Raw genomic sequence first — 16,383 nt, forward strand, 5'->3', positions numbered from 1 at the left:
GTTTAAAGGCATGCGTTTCCATAATATTCTCAAAAGTTAAAGTAGAGATGGACCTTCATGTCGTTTCCGCACTATTGCTCACTTTCAGTAAACATGGCTATGGCTAGACTTTATCCAGACATTTATAAACACTCTTCACATTCATATATATGCTGTATATACGTCCAATCGCCTGTTGATTTAATAGTCATGAAGTCACAGAGAAATGAGCTCATCCTCCCGTTTTCCACTAAACGTCAGTGTGCAGACAGATAATGCAGTTTGAAGGCGCGTGATGTACAGCTGTGTTTGAGCCTCTGCAGCAGAAGGACCAAACAGTCATATATCAGCGGCAGACTCCAGATCCCTGCTATAAATAAACAATGAGGAGTGGTACCAGGCCGCTCTGTGTCCCACAGGCCCGGCAGAAATCCCTCAGACCCACCAAGTGATAGCCACTAAACCAAAACTAAATGACTAAACCAGGACTAAATCAGAACTAACCCTTAAGTTATTTTATTTGAAGATGTGCTTGTTAATTAAACTTAAGCCAGTCCACTGTGCTGTTCCTGTGGGGAAATGTGTCTCTGCATTTGACTTGTCCTCCCATGCTGGGGCATTATTTCTAAACCGGGACTAAACCGGACCAAAGCAGGGACTAAATCAAGATTGGATTATAGGGATGGGCCCGGGGTACAAATCCCATGAGGATCAGACGAGGTTTTGACCAAAGTTGTAATAATACTGTAAATAAACATTAATCTCTTAACCCCCGACTGGACCAAGCGTATTTTCTCCAGTGTGGCTTAACCCAAATCTAAAAGCTTCCTGAAAAAAAATTCTAAACAAAATCTGCCCATCGTCCACAAACTTTGCCTTCCGCTCCAGCCGGGGTCCTGACATTTGCAGCCATTGCACTTAACCGTGTCACAGCCTGTTTATTTAAAGAGATCAATGAATTAATGATGCTGCCATTCTGATTTAATTCGTTAATCATCTCGTTTATGCAACTGTCTACTCAGCCTTATTTATTAAGCATATTAAGAGTATGGCAGTACTGAGGTCCAGACTAAGTTGGGGACTATAGTCTAAAATAGAGAATGACAGAACAAGATTAAATAATGATTAAACTCTTGCCACCCGCCAAAACCAAATGCATTTTCTTGTCTTTTGCCTTTTTTTTTTTTATTTCATCATCATCTCATTTTTGTCACTTTTTTGCAGTGTTTTTTGTCACTTTTTTGCTGCATTTTTGTCACTTTTTTTGCTGCATTTTTGTCACTTTTTTGTTACTTTTTTGCTGCATTTTTGTCATTTTTTTGCTGCATTTTTGTCACTTTTTTGCTGCTCTTTTTTGTTGGGTTTTTGTCATTTTTGTTGCTTTTTTTTGGTCACTTTTTGGCGCTTTTTTGTTGCGTTTTAATCCTCATTTTCTTCAAATTTTTTGTCACTGTTTTGACGCTTTTTTTCCCCAATAGGCTATCATATTTGGAGAATTTGGAGAACAGGAGAAAACATGCCCAGGTGGGAGTTAAGAGGTTAACAAATGGATCTATCTAAACAATGCTAAATCCTTCTGTAAGTAGCATATACATACTACGCTCCTGGTCCGCGCCACATATAGGTTGAGGACCACTGCTGTACACAAACTCAATGTGAATGTCTCCTTTAAAACAGAACACAAAAGGCTCCCGTCACTCGCCCCCCGCCGCACTATGGGACGGTTACGTAACACACCCATTGACTTCTGCTTTGTCAACAATCGGGACAGAGCAGTGAAGCTCTCCAGCGCTGCAGCAGCCAGAGCGCGGATCCCACCAAACAGCTCCAAACATGGATCGGCCGGTAGCTCAGACCCCCCTAACAGAGAGCAGAGACCCTCCCACCCCCCTCCACCAAAAGGTCCAAAGGCACGTCCCGGGACTTCCATAAACAGCCTGCACAGGATTCTGAGCATTCCTAAACTGAAGCTATTTGAAGTTCATTTCAAACAACGGCAGCATAAAAGGAAATGTATAATTGACTCACAGTTATAGGCCCCCATAGGATTACACTGTTCACATGTCGGTAATGGACAGGGCTTAGAGACTATTATGGGATAGTCACTAGAGCGTCACACACTTTCACTTGGAGGAAAAACTAAAATAAAAAGCTTGAAAATGTCAGAGTGATTTATTAGTAAAGTAAATCTTTCAAAGCATAATTGAACTGAGATGTTGATGACAGCGACACAGGGATGTAACAATATCCTTAGAGCCAACTGTTCTCACACAGTACAGGCTCTAAACTTAACAAGTCGACTTCAAGAAGTTACACAGAGCTTAGATGTGCCAATTTCCCTGTTAGTTGCTATTATAAAACAGCGTTCAAAATTATTTCAGAAGATGAAGCTTTCTAGGGAACAAAGAGTGATCAAACTAGAGGTGCTATGTCTTTATGTAGCATCAAATCACCATGCACTGAAAATATTTTATCTACACTCTTGCCTTTTACTGTAATTGATACATTTTTATGTTGATGTCCAGAGGAGAAGGAGCGACAAAACAGAGGTTAGGTAACTTTGTGTGAACGAGCAAGTAAAAATAGTGCTTAAGACAGAGAAAAATAGTGCTCAAGATGCATATATATATATTATATGCATATACATGCATATAACTGAAAGTATTTTATCTACACTCTTGCCTCTTACTGTAATTGATTAATTTTATGTTGATGTTTTTATTGATTGTATTTGTTTTTCTTATATTTTATGCTGCTTTAACTGTGAAGCACTTTGAATTGCCTTGTGTATGAATTGTGCTCTACAAATAAACTTGCCTTGCCTTGCCTTGCATCATGGCGACGTGAAAACAGGCAGCAACCTCCCTCTCTCTTGGTACAGCTGCATTTGTTGCCTGTTTCTGCGACCTGCATTTGTGGTTTCTGTGTTCCACATTGTTTTACTGGATACTTTTGGGGTTCAGTGGATTATTTTTTACTGCAGAGCACAGTAGGGGCGACACAAGAGGCGCAACAGGAAACAAAAAAGGGACAAACGAGGAGAAGATGATGAGGGACTGTAGTGGAGCGGAGGGAGCTGCGCAGGAGGAAGAGGAAGAAGGAGGTGGATGATCTGACCAGTGCAGGAGGCCACGCTCTGAAACAGGGACAAACCCAGGAGGCGCTGCACCGTTTCAGAGGATCAGAGGAGCACTGAAGGCAGCCAGCCGGGTTCTTCCCGGTGCTACGGTTTCCCCGACCTCCTTCTGGGCAGGGTCACCAACAATGGCAGCGTGGCTCAGTTGCACCTGAAACCTATTTTGCTGTACGCTTGTACAATGACAAATAGAGCACTTACTTACTTATCTGAGTTGGCATCACAACATGTATTTGTAGGTGACATGGCAAAGTCATGGTCCTTATGCGTGGAGTTGACATTTTCTCTCTGTGTCTAGAGGTAGACACGACTAAAGTCAAGATTTTTGGAGGAAAATCAACCTCAGTCAAACACAGTAAATCAAAGCTCGGTAGTCCTGACCAAGGCCTGGGTTCCAGAGTACTGGACCGTAGTCATCCTCTGACAGGTCGCCCCCCTCGGCATTAAAGGATTTATCACTAGGACAACTGGAGTCAAAAGAGTAACTTTAGTTTAGACAAAGATTTCAAGGCCACTTTAGTCAGTCTCTCTTATATCAAATCAAATATCTGTTAGTCAGGCCTGGTACTAGAGCCCAAACAACGTTAGTCCCAGAAAAACTCATTTTACATATCAGATTTGGGACCCTAATACAGTAATACAGGCAATGTCAAATGGTAAATTAGATGCAACATGCCCACAAAATAGCGTTTTTTCATGTTTCACTCCGTGTTAAGCACTGGATACAAGATGTAACAACCTACCAACATTTAACAAGAAGATTTGACTCTAACGAAATGTATTTTCATGCATTTCTGAGATCATTCACAAATCTTGCAACAGTGGTGCACAGAATTATGCTGTTGGCTTCCTTTCAGCTATGTTTTACGCAAAGGTTACACCCAGAAACACTCAAATTCAATAAACATGTCTATGTGACCAAAAAAATGATGACGTCAGATCTGTGTTTGGGACGTGCTCATAATAAAACCATGGCTACAAGTGCGCGACCCAGAGCCAGCACATTTCTGCTGCGCTAGGATTTCCGAGCCGCCGTAATAAGAATGCGAGGGAGCTGACCGTTTGCCCAGAGAGATACATCTTCAGAGTGTTGGTTGCTCAGGCCCTAATCCAAAACCGAGAGAAGTTGGATCGCGGTCCCGGGACGAGGATCAGCTCAAGAGGCTCAGGAGCTTAACGTGGAGGAGTCAAGAGTTCAAATCCCCCAAAGCTTCACGAGCAAAACACCGCGATAACCCCGAATGACTCACGCTTTTAAATACAGTTGCATAATTTATTATCAACATAATGGAGCAGCGGCAAATGTGATGGGATTCGATGTGCCAGAAATCCATAGTAACAAATCAAATAAACTCATCGGATAATACCAAATAATCACACATGAATCACAGTCATGGTGTTTCCAATTGTAACGCTAAACACAGCAATCTGAGGTAATACTGGATCTGAAAACAATGATAATAAAGAAGATGACAAGGATTTATCATGTACAAAACCTCATAACTCTATTGTTCAAACCTTCTCTGGACCATTTTCAGTGAGTCTTTGCCAAAAAGGGCTGTTGATGAATTGATTCGATAGTCTGCATTAAGATCAATGGTTGTATCAACAACACACTGTGAATAAAAGTGTGTTTGAATATTAAATGTCTAAAACAGGGAGGAGTGGGAAGAAGAAGAAAAACGTCCCTGTATCAATGCCTCTATGCACGATGCAGTTGCTTTTGTTACATCTTTCATCACTTGTTTCCCTCGATATTTAGAAGATAAGATCATTTTCTTATAAACAAATCCATAACTTTTACAGTATTGTGTCCATAAAACGAAAACAGGATAACAGTCACTGCCCACAGATGATTCAGATGAAGTGTAACAAAGACTAAACAAACCCCCGACGAGCAAACAACAACCCTCATCGGCCATGCTATAGTTAGCACATCATCGCAATGTTAGGCCGTTCATTTGGCCCCTTGGCATATAACTTTTTCAATATATCCAATAAAAAAACAACTTAATTTGAATGGATAAATGCTTGAGCAATGCACCTGCTGGTTTTCACGGTCTGGACTGCAACACGATGAGGCTGTGCTTCACTTTGATGGAGAACTGGAGAAGATGTGACACTGGCCTTCACTCTAACAGTGTTCAAATCCGGGCTAAAAACAGTTCTCTAAAAACAGCTCTCTTAGCTGTGCATGTAATAACTGAAACTATCAATCTAAATCGAATGTACAATGAATGCTCTGGTTCAGAACAAATTTGGTGTGAGCTGATTTTGGACAATTTTGATGTGCTGACTGGGGCTGTCACGATAAATACTATATCGAGTTATCGTTCAATAAAAACAGATAAACGATACATTTTTGCGCTCGATATTTATCGTCTTTCTTTGTAAAACTTAGATTTTTCACTGAAGAAAATTGAGTTTCAATGTACTTCATGTTTATTGCAGCTTGTGTGATATTTTAGGAAAGAATGATGCACTTTTATGCCTGAGAGTTGACAGTATCTAGTATCATTATAGTCAATAATATTGTTTATCGTGATACTTTCCTGCCTCAATAAATCGAACAGCAAATTTGTTATCGTGACCGGCCTAGTGCTGACTCCAAAAATCCCATTGGGTTTACTGAACCAGATAATTTTTTCACCCTTTGGACAGATTTTGCCAAAGTGTATTGTCTTTATAATGTCTTCCTTCCTGGTGCCTGTCTGTCCACAGTTAGGGGGAACTGGGGTTGGTTGTCACATAATTTGCATTTGTACATCATTTTGGTATATCAAAAACAATAAAAGCAATCCCCAAAATCAAAAAAGATGTATCCGATTTAGTGTTAAATCAATCAAAAAAAAATCCACTTAGCACAAATGCCTGACCTGATGCAGAAAAATTGACGTTATTTTCAGATACTGCGTGTCAAAAATGTTTCTAAATCAATACATTTTAGATATCTTGAAAAAGGTATTGTAACCCACCTTTATTGACCGGTAGCTTATTTTTTTTTGCTGTTTATGTGTAATTTCACGTACATTCCTCTTGTTATCTATAGTACTTTGAAGCCAATAGATAACAAGTGCTAATCACACTACTACCAAAGTTCAGCACGCATAAAAAAAGAAACCTTCCAGGCAAAAACATACTCAACGTAGTTTATTCAAGAAAGCATGTGTCAAAACAAGCATGACGTGGACCTAATGCCATCACCAGATAACCGGCTCCACAACTGTACATCACAGATTCCTCTGAGCTTAGATAATAGAAGCATGACAATTGAGGAGAGTGTGAGCGATGGGATGTTTTGACTCCGGCGGAGAGTGGAGGCAGTGACTGTGTTTCCCAATATAACTCTGTGACAGGAGGAGTTGATAATTGAGTCTGAGGATGTGGCGGCTAAACGTGAACATAAACAGAGCGGCGATAATCCCGCCATTTTAAGTGCCATGAAGGTATCCTCGTGTGAATTGGGCACTCAGTGGGACCCCAGGGGCTTTTATCAGAATGGAGATACAACCGGATCAGACCAGCCTGGCACAGACCAACTAGAGAGGCATTCTGGCAACATAAATGCTTTGAGGAGTTTTAGAACATCTTGAGAACCTGGGACTGAATTATTCTGTCACCGCACTGTCATACAAAGCACAGAGAACAACAATACTATTCTTATTGTTCTGACGTCTTGAAAAAGTACATTGAAGTGGACAGTGAGGCTTGAAAACATCATTTTGGCTACTTCAGCATTGATAATTCATGTTTTAAACTTTTAAACAATGTCTATGTAAAGAAAAGACATTAAGGAGTAAGAGACTGGGCTGGTCAGAACTTTCAATTGAGCTGGAGCACCCTCTGCAGGAAGAAGTGAGGACGGCACAATATAAAACAGTGAAAACAAGCTTTCTCTTTCGGGTAATGGCATGCAGGCAAATCCATGGCGCCATGAAGAACACAGCTTGAGCGTAGAACTGGTGCAGTGATAGATTATGGGCTCTGTAATCTGGAGGACAGTTTGTGTTCCCTTTATGACGCAAAAAAATAAATAAATCGAGCAATACTCAAAACTGCATGAATGAAACAGGTTTGACGAGGGAACAAGGTTATAACATTACAACTCAAACAAGCAGATTTTACACAATATGTCCTCAATTGTCACACTGAATGAGCATTTTCACAGAAAAAATATATTTAAGCTCACATCAAGAAACATGTGAGATCTGCATTGGGTTTCCAGCAGCTAATAACATGAATAATATGTCTATCACAATAAGGTCACTTTAACAGCAAACCATTTACTGCCAAGAGTTATTTTGTTATCCTATGACTTACGACATGATGTGATACTTCATGTACCTTATCCAAGCTTAGAGCAAGCATATGAGTTTTCTATCAACATTTTCTAGCAATCATATTAATATCATGAAGAAATACGTGGCCAGAAATCTGAATCTCTATTCCAATCAACAATGGAAAAGCCTAAACTAGAGCAGTTAAGTGACTGCTATTTTTAACGTATTCACGGTGATAAAGTTGGGTCCTTGTTTGTAGTGTTTTGTATTGAGTGTGTACAATCCTGCCATGCTTCAGTGTCGCCTGATCATTTCGCTGCCGCTCGAGGCGTGACGGCCGACGACACATGCTGCTTCCTATTAAAATACTTGTGTCCGACAACTGTCCACGCCGCTGCTGTCTGTCAGTCTGTTTGGAGGGAGCAGACAGAGACAGGGGCCGGTTCCAATCCATCACCAAAGAATAAACCGCCTTTTCACTGCGGTGTTTACATGCGCCCCCTCTGTGTGCCCAGACCTTGAGCAGCCATGAACACAATACCACCAATCTAAGTGTTAGAGAAACACTATTACAGCGGCGCATGTTGAACTGTATACGCTTCAGCTAGTAACAATTTTATTGTTGCACTTGAAGTATACTTGATATTTTGTTTTTTTTTTAACAGTAAACCCTTTCTTACTCTAGAGTTCTTTGCAAAAGTATCATAAGATTAGCCCTATTTGTGCAGTTATGATTTGTTGTTTGTGGCCAACTTAAAGTGTCAATATGCGACAAAAGAGGTACACCTTTTTAGTCAGATTCTGGGAAAGGTTAAAATTAGATATAGGACACATAAAAAAAAATGCAAAGACAAATAACTACAATATAATTTGCTAAATATCTTGTTTCCATGGGGTCTTATTATGTGTAATTGCACCATAAACATGTCCTGAAATGCATGAAATTCTTGTATTAGTCTAGCCGTTTATATTTCAGTCTTCTCTCAAATGTTGCTGCTCCTGAATGTGTTTAAAAAACGCACTGTGTGAACTGAATTTTCATTCTAAAGCACAAATCACAAAACAACTACAATCCAAATACTACACAGACACCATATAATCATGATGAAATAATGACTATGGCAGTCAATTTTCCACCACACATCAAAGGAAAACAATGGCTTTTAAACTCAAAGAGGAGAGATGATAAAAATAATGCATTGGTTTTATATGCCGCTTTTCTAGACACTCAAAGATGCTTTACATTGCATTATTCATTGACTCCATACTCAGTGGTGGTAAGCTACTATTGTAGCCACAGCTGCCCTGGGGTAGACTGACAGAAGACACTAGTCTGCGCCATCAGCTCCTCCGACAACCACCAATCATTCACTCGCGCACTACAGTCACCCCAGGCTTCCTGGTGTTCCCAAGCTGTTTCCCATCCAAGTAGTGTGTCAATATCCTCTGCACTTTCAGCATTTCCTTTCTGTATTGGCAACATGCGACCCATTTACTACATATACTAGAATGTAAATATTTTGCATAATTTTCCGTATCAGACGCCTCCAATCATCAAAGCAGACTCGTTTTCACACCGGCTGTGTGTGAGCGCTCAGGCCTTCCACAGCTGTAGAACAACACTTCAGTCCACTCACCTCGGCCAATCAGAGCTCGCGATCAAGAACACTTGAGTCCCGTCCGACCAATCACAGCTCACGATTGGGTGATGGGGTAATGGTTGTCTTGGTAACCTGTGTTTGTAGCATTCGCCTCATTGAACGAGGACATACGTGCGATTAACAGACAATAGACCTGAGTCCAGAGGTTTTCATGAACTGACTGAAAATGAGCAAGAAATGGGCTAAGAAACAAAGGGAAATGGATTAAAGGGTGGTTTGCTGGCTGGCAAAGGATTTAAGTGGTATAAAACAATATTTTAGGGATTACTAATATGTTGTCTTTCTAAGATGCTTGTTCACTGCACAAAAGCCCAATTTAAGTCATTTGAAAATTAAGATTTCTTCAATAAGAGAAAAAAAAAAAAAAACTTGCATCACCAAGCCCTAAAATGAGGCATCCCTGTCCCAAAAAGCTCCAATACATCCACCCATGTGATGTAATTGATTTATTATGTTTGACCTTGTATAATGGAATTAAATTGAATTTCTAATATCTCATTCCTCAAATGCCAAGGACAGACATTTATTTTTTAATACAAATTTCCTCCAGGGCAAAAAAGTAAATCATTGACATATGACTCTATTTCAGCATCTGTTCTCATCACGGGTCACAAGCAGGTTTGTGCCAAATAAACAGGACAAAAGCTGGACTTCTACTTCTTCTTTTTCTAAGAACCCACAACTCTTACGTGTGTGTGTTTTTAACTCTGAGCAATAATTAACATGTGTGGCTTAGTTTAGCAAATCTTTGACACAGTTTTCAGATTCACCGCTGCCCGGTGACACATCTGCTCCATAGATGATCTGTGTAATTCGAACTCACTGATAAAATATTGAGGCATGAACTCCCTCTCTCTCTCTCCTCAGCCTCTGTGTGAACGCTTCAACAGGTCGTTCTCTTCAAACACACTTTTACAGCTTTGATTTACTGCAGGATCAGTGATGGATTTGGATGAAACAGGTTTCAAAAACAGCCGTCTCCACCGGCCCTCATCGAGTGTAATGCATGAGAGTTAAAAAATAAATGTAGCTCGGGCCATTTAAATCATTTTTACCAGACTTGAGAATGTTCAAATGTGTTGTTTTGAGGAAATATAGTGTAATTTACAGGAATTTACAAGACAATTGTCTTATGAGCAACAAAATGCTCTGACACACTGATTGAATAAATCTGTGTTATAAAGCAAATTACACAGATTTATTTATTATTAAAGGGACAAGATGCAAGTTGGTCATTTTTATGCTCACTACTGCCGCCTCAGGTCATACGCGTAACTGCACCTTTTATATTAAGCTCGTGCATTTTGGACCCGAGTTAACACCTTTTTGAGTGACAGTGCAGGATTTTAGAGGCAGTTGTGGTGAACAGGTCTGGGCTCATTTGCAAACTCTGTATAGTCCCTTTAAGGTTTGAGTGATTGATTATTAGGTGTTATAAGACTTTTAGCACTTTTCAACAACAGTGACTGCCCGGTCCACTCCAACACCAGTGCATTTAGTCATACTAAACTGATGCTATGTGGGAAAAAGGTACAATTTCTGCATAGCCTCAAGCCCGTACATCAGGGTAGGCAACGTCAGGCCCCGGTGCCAAAACCGACCCTCCTTCATAGAACCTCTGACCCTCAAGATGATTTTGACTCTCTTTTGCCTGTCTTCTCTCCAGCTTTTTTCCCTCTCTTCTGATCAAACTTAGCAACACTGGTGATTAAACTTAGCAACACTGGCAATATGCGACATGGCTGTCCAATTTTGCGATAACAATATTATTGCGTGTTTTGGTCAACCATTTCAACACAACATGCCATTCTAATTAATTCTACTTCTGAAGCACAAATTGGAAGTAACTAGTTTTCCAGCAAATTGTGTGAAAGAAGACTTAAAAAACACATCAGGACCAAAACAAGACTAAAATTGGGAAATGTATAACTAAAACTGAACCTTTAAGTTCGATGCATTGTTTGTTTTTTGGCTGAGTTTGCAAATATGAATTGTAAAATTACAAACAATGATTTCTAAGTTTGTCGTACCTTGCACACAAGACGGCGAGAAACCACATGCGAGAATAAGGAAAACAAATATTGCACAATTGCACTGTAGTTTGCACTTGAGTTTAAATACTGACAACATAAGACGATGAGGCAAAGTAAAAGTTGTCAATGCAATACAACAAGTACTTCCCAGGTATTCAGCGAAGAGACAAGTCAAGCTGCACTTTATTTGCACCTTCGACTCCTGCCAAGTCAAGGACGGTGGAGTCAATGAGGGTTGTAACTCGTCACCTCCGTTTGAACGTGAGAGAGGCGTGCAGGTTTGGGTGTCTGAGCGCAGATGGAGCGGTTCTATTAAACAGTGTAAACATTAGTGAGTGTTATAAACCATGGAGCGCTCTCTTCTCCCCCAGCTCGAGTCAATATTCAACCTGGACCAGAAAAACTAGTCACTGAGATGCAGAAACTGTGCTTGAGGCTGATTCTAGAGAAATATCACAGAGAAGGACAGTGTCTCAAACGAGCTATCGGCTACTCCGTCTCAGATCAAGGAGAATTTAGATCTTTTTTCCTTGTTACATTGATTTAGTTGGTGTAAATTGTAATCCTCTTTGGAGTTCTCAGTCCTGGATTGATTATGTTTTGTTTGCTCAACCATAACCTCAATTTCAAGCCCTGGTTTAGTCCTAGGAAGCTCTAGTATGGACATTGTTTATTACGAGTTGTTCTTATTTGGACCTTTTTTTGTTTTGTTTTTCTGATTCAAGCTGCTGCAGTTCTAACATAGTCTTGTATTCATAGTGTTTGAGACATCCTTCAGCTCACTGAATCACAAACTTTTAACACCAAGTAGGACCTAAGGACATATTTGGGCTGTCTGATTACCACCAGAAGTAAATTAGGACTAGCCCAGGTTCTTTAGTCGGGGTAAACCATGATTCAAGTAGTTCTTGCAAGCAATGGCTAGTCAAAAGGAGGACATGTACTAAGACAATTGTCCCTAAATTGCACAATGACAATACCTGCAAAGGAGCCTGATCTGATACCACAGTTTGAGAACAACTGCTTTATATACAAGACCTTTAGGCTGTATCACACTTGGGTCACTCCGAGTTTAGATCTCATTCAGGTTCCCCATGTTCGGTCCTTCTATATCTCTAGTAATGCATATCATTTGTTGACTGATTCCAATTTAAAACCATAATAACTAAATTGGTTTGTCCAAATTTCGGCTAATTAGCGGCTTTTCCTCCCCAAGATCTATCATTTCTGACAACTTGTTTTGAAGAATGCTGGAACATTTTGACATTATGTTCACACTTGTCGGAGAGCGAGTACAACACGCGCAAAGCAAACGGTGCACTGATAAGATATCTCCACTGGCAGCCTGTAAAAGCCCCACATGTCAGAGACCTACGGCTGACGAAAATCAGTCACACTGGTTTGGCCTTTGTGGCCTTCGATAAATTATTCGCGTCTGGTTTAATATTTTATCAAGCTTTGTGGCCAGCGTCTCGTTACGGCATTCCCTCAGCTCGGTAAAATTATGAATGAACGTGCTCGCGCTGACGGCTTATTGACTGACGACCAATACAACCAGCCTCTCCCTGCCTCGCTCTGTAACCTTGATGCCTTTGACAACTCCGACGTACAACCGAGTGTCTATTTACAGCAGTAGTAGCCGCTAACAGGTCGCGTGTTGCCAATTGTGAAGCCCGGGGACGACCTGTTTGTCAGAGGGGAGCGCAAAGTTTGACAAGGAGAAGCGCTGTGTCAATACCGGCGGCCAAACACTAATGCACGATTACATAACAGCTGTGTGGATGTCACGATGAGAAACGACAGCCACAATGAAGAACTATAATTATGTTGAGATGCAGCACGGTGCATTTTTGACCCCATTCACGACAGGATGAAGCCGCTATCTGAATAATACCGCATTGTTCTTGGCTTGTTCTCAGCACTCACACAGGTTAAGTGGGTGAAGTGTCTTGGGAGGCAACAGCAGCACGAAGTAAAGCAGGGGACTTTGCTTTCCCTACCAAAACATTTGCACGAGGAGCAAAAATATGCACTAGCCTCTCCCAGCATATCCCTATGGCTCCAAACGGGGGGTGAAGTACAAAGACCAGACAGGTGCGTATCAACTCGTCTAAGCTCAGGTAAGAACATATCTCAGTATGGAAAAACAGTGAGCCTTCAGTCACGCAAAAAAGTGCAAAGATGTTGCTAGCATTTAGCCTCTCTCAGCACATCCCTATGGCTCCAAACGGGGGTGAAGTTTTGAAGCTACCACGCTCTTCCACGGGGACGCACAAAAAACAGACAAGTACGTATCAACTCGTCTAAGCTCAGGTATGATCATATCACAGTATGGAAGAACTATGTGCCCTCAGTCACTCAAAAAGACCAAAGATGTTGTTAGCATTTAGCCTCTCCCAGCATATCCCAATGGCTCCAAACGAGGTGACGTTAGAAGTTAGACCACGCTCTTCCACGGGCATGCACAAAGACCAGACAGGTGCGTATCAACTCGTCTAAGCTCAGGTAAGAACATATCTCAGTATGGAAAAACGGTGGCCTGTTCCTTTAAACACTTTTTATCTTCTATTTCTTTAACACATATGAACATAAACTGGAAGCTTGTTCATGAGCAGTTATGACCAAAGGCAGAACCATGATTTGGTCACGAGTAGACTATATCGGTTGAAGGTTTAGATAGATCATTACAAAGGGGAAAAAGTGTTTCCATATCGCTTCGTGTCTCTGTAAAACAAAACAAAAACAAAGCTGTTTGGAATCCACTGCAGCAAGCGGATAGACAACTTCCACTATTGCAGAAAAAGCGATTTCCACTTCCGACAACAGAAGCATCTCAAAACAGTTCACAAACCATTCACCAAGGACACATGCTCCCAAATGGTTTAGCGATAGCTGACATATCAAGGCTGTATTAAACCAAAATACAGTAAACTTCTATTCAGCAAGTCCACAATCCACGGGCAGCTTTACTCATTATTTTTCGGCTGACATCAACAAACCAACCATATGAGCTTGCTTTTATTTACATTTGGAACGCTATCAAAGCTTTATCTGCAAATAAGGGCATGTGACCGGACACTATTTGCACTTAAGCATCAAAGAGAGCTGGTATGGCAACAATGCGCTTCAGTGTACAGTAATTCCCGCACCTGTTTGCCGCATATGCATCTCCCCATCAAAGTGCATTTGTACAGTCACATTCGAGCGCAGTACAATGCTATGTTTTACAAGGGCGCATCTCTATTCAACTTAAAAAGGTCTGTCCAAACTATTGCCTAAAGTGGAGGAGAGTCTCATTCCTTAAAAGCAGCCCCGGTGTGAATTTGGGTTTCCTCTTGGGGATTTAGTTACAGAGCACTGCGCCGAGAGAGAGGCTCGCGTTTCCCCTTGTATGGATCCACTGCAGTAACTGTCCCGGTGCCAGAATTGTCGGGACACAGAACAAGGCAAGCAGCATCTATGGACTCAAGTCAACCAACACACGCTCTGGCCAGAAAAAAAAGACAAGAACCGCACAATCAATGAAGCTTTTACGCGCGAAACTCGATGGAAAACGTTGAAAGAAAGACATGTCAATAAAGGCAACATCATGAGAGGTGTCTGAGAGTCGTACCTCGCCGTGGGGGTAATCCAGGTTTCCCGTGTCCAGTGTGTTGTTCGTAGAGCGCTCAGCTTGCGCGGACACACTCCACTGAGCTGCGTGCGTCCTGTCAGCACTCTCCACACACGCACCACGCTCCCCGGGATCAGCTGCGTCAAACTCAACGTGCCGAGAGCAGCTGCTCAGCAAACCAGCGCGGAACAAGGCCCTTCACAATAAAGGCACTGGCCATTATAATGAGCACAGTGTCCGGCTAAATATGAGGTTGACTTTTTAATATTTTTGATTGCCTGTTTCAATATTTTATATTCTTTTCTAATTTTCATAGTCATATAAGATGCATTTTTAATTGATTTATTTGACAGGGACTTTGCACGACAAATTGCTCATACCAGACATATAGTAGCTAATGTTCATCTATTCCCTCGGGCCACTGATGCACAATGAGCATTTTTACTTAAAGGTGCATTATGTAACTTTTCATATGAAAAAAGAAAAAAAGTTTACATTTGTGGCTGTATGATTGGTCAGGTGGTTACTGTAAATATTGTATTCTGACTGTTGTTGAGGTGATCCTTCAACTGGTGCTTCTTGTAGATGTGTATTTGTATTTCATATTTAATCGTTTGATTGTCTATGGACTTTTAAAGGTGCATTATGCAACTTTTTATGCGAAGAAAAGTTGATGTCTGTGCATATTTGACCTTGTGGTGACCCAGAGGCTGAATAAGTGGTCAGCTTTTAATCACAGTGGCCTCAAGGACGCTCCAGGATCAATTGTTTGGAAGGTTTTTACTGCTTACTTTTCTGCTCTCGCCAGAAAATCTACAAAAAAATAAATAAAATTGAATCCTTGAGCGTCCTAGAGAGACCACTGTGATCGAAAGTAAAGGTGCCATGGAAACCACTCATACAGCCTCTGGGTCACTACAAGGTCAAATATGCACAAATATCCACTTTTTTTTTCCGCATAAAAAGTTGCATAATGCAACTTTTTATACACTATATAAAATACAAATATAAATCTACAAGAAGCACCAGTTGAAGGATCACCTCCACAAGAGTCCAAATACAATATTTACAGTAACTTGCTTCATTATTTGCGTATTATTTACAATTTAACCTCTTATTACTATTACTTCATTGCACATTTTCCATTTGAACCTGAGTGTTGTTGAGAGCTGTTACAGCAGGTGAATTTCCCCATTATGAGATCAATAAAGTTCTATCTTATCTTGTTTTAAAAGAAAAGAAAAGGAAGTTGAAAAAAAAGTTATTCGTATAGGTTTATGAAGAAACACACAACGCAGTAGATTAACTGTAATCTTTAAAACGCCGGGTACATGATTTTTCCTGTTCAAACTGTGTTTGGTCCAAACTCATTTCTAGCTCTCACAATCGCGCCATCTGAATTGTTGAATTGCCATTTTGAGATTTGTTTACCAAATGTAAAGTGCATTATAAATAAAATCCATTATTATAATTTTTATTATTACTATTAGCCTTAGCTAAACAAATCAATTTGATTTGGACAAGTGTGACTGGAAGCTGTAGCCTATTCTCATGGTTCATTAATCAAAAAGCTTATCTCAAAATAACTGTGTGTTCCTACAGTGTGGGAAGGGAAGTTCAAATTGTGAAGTCACTTATACCCGATGCAGTGCTTTGGATCTGCATGAATTCCCCGTGCCAC

General features: G+C 40.7%; 1 protein-coding gene across 6 annotated transcripts in view; it reads right to left on the reverse strand.

Annotated features, from left to right (window-relative positions):
- The window catches only part of sorbs1 (sorbin and SH3 domain containing 1), a 99,164-nt gene extending 84,326 nt beyond the window's left edge, over window positions 1-14,838 (reverse strand). For 5 of the 6 annotated variants that reach the window (XM_079560572.1, XM_079560571.1, XM_079560569.1 and 2 more), the window contains exon 1: window positions 14,703-14,790. The gene's annotated coding sequence lies outside the window, so the exon portion shown is untranslated. Of the gene's footprint in view, window positions 1-14,702 lie in introns of all 6 variants that reach the window. The other variant, XM_079560573.1, reaches the window with a different exon arrangement.
- Between the last annotated feature and the right edge of the window lie 1,545 nt (window positions 14,839-16,383).

Source organism: Gobius niger (assembly GCF_951799975.1).
Source record: "Gobius niger genome assembly, chromosome: 7".
Taxonomy (NCBI): Eukaryota; Metazoa; Chordata; class Actinopteri; order Gobiiformes; family Gobiidae; genus Gobius; species Gobius niger.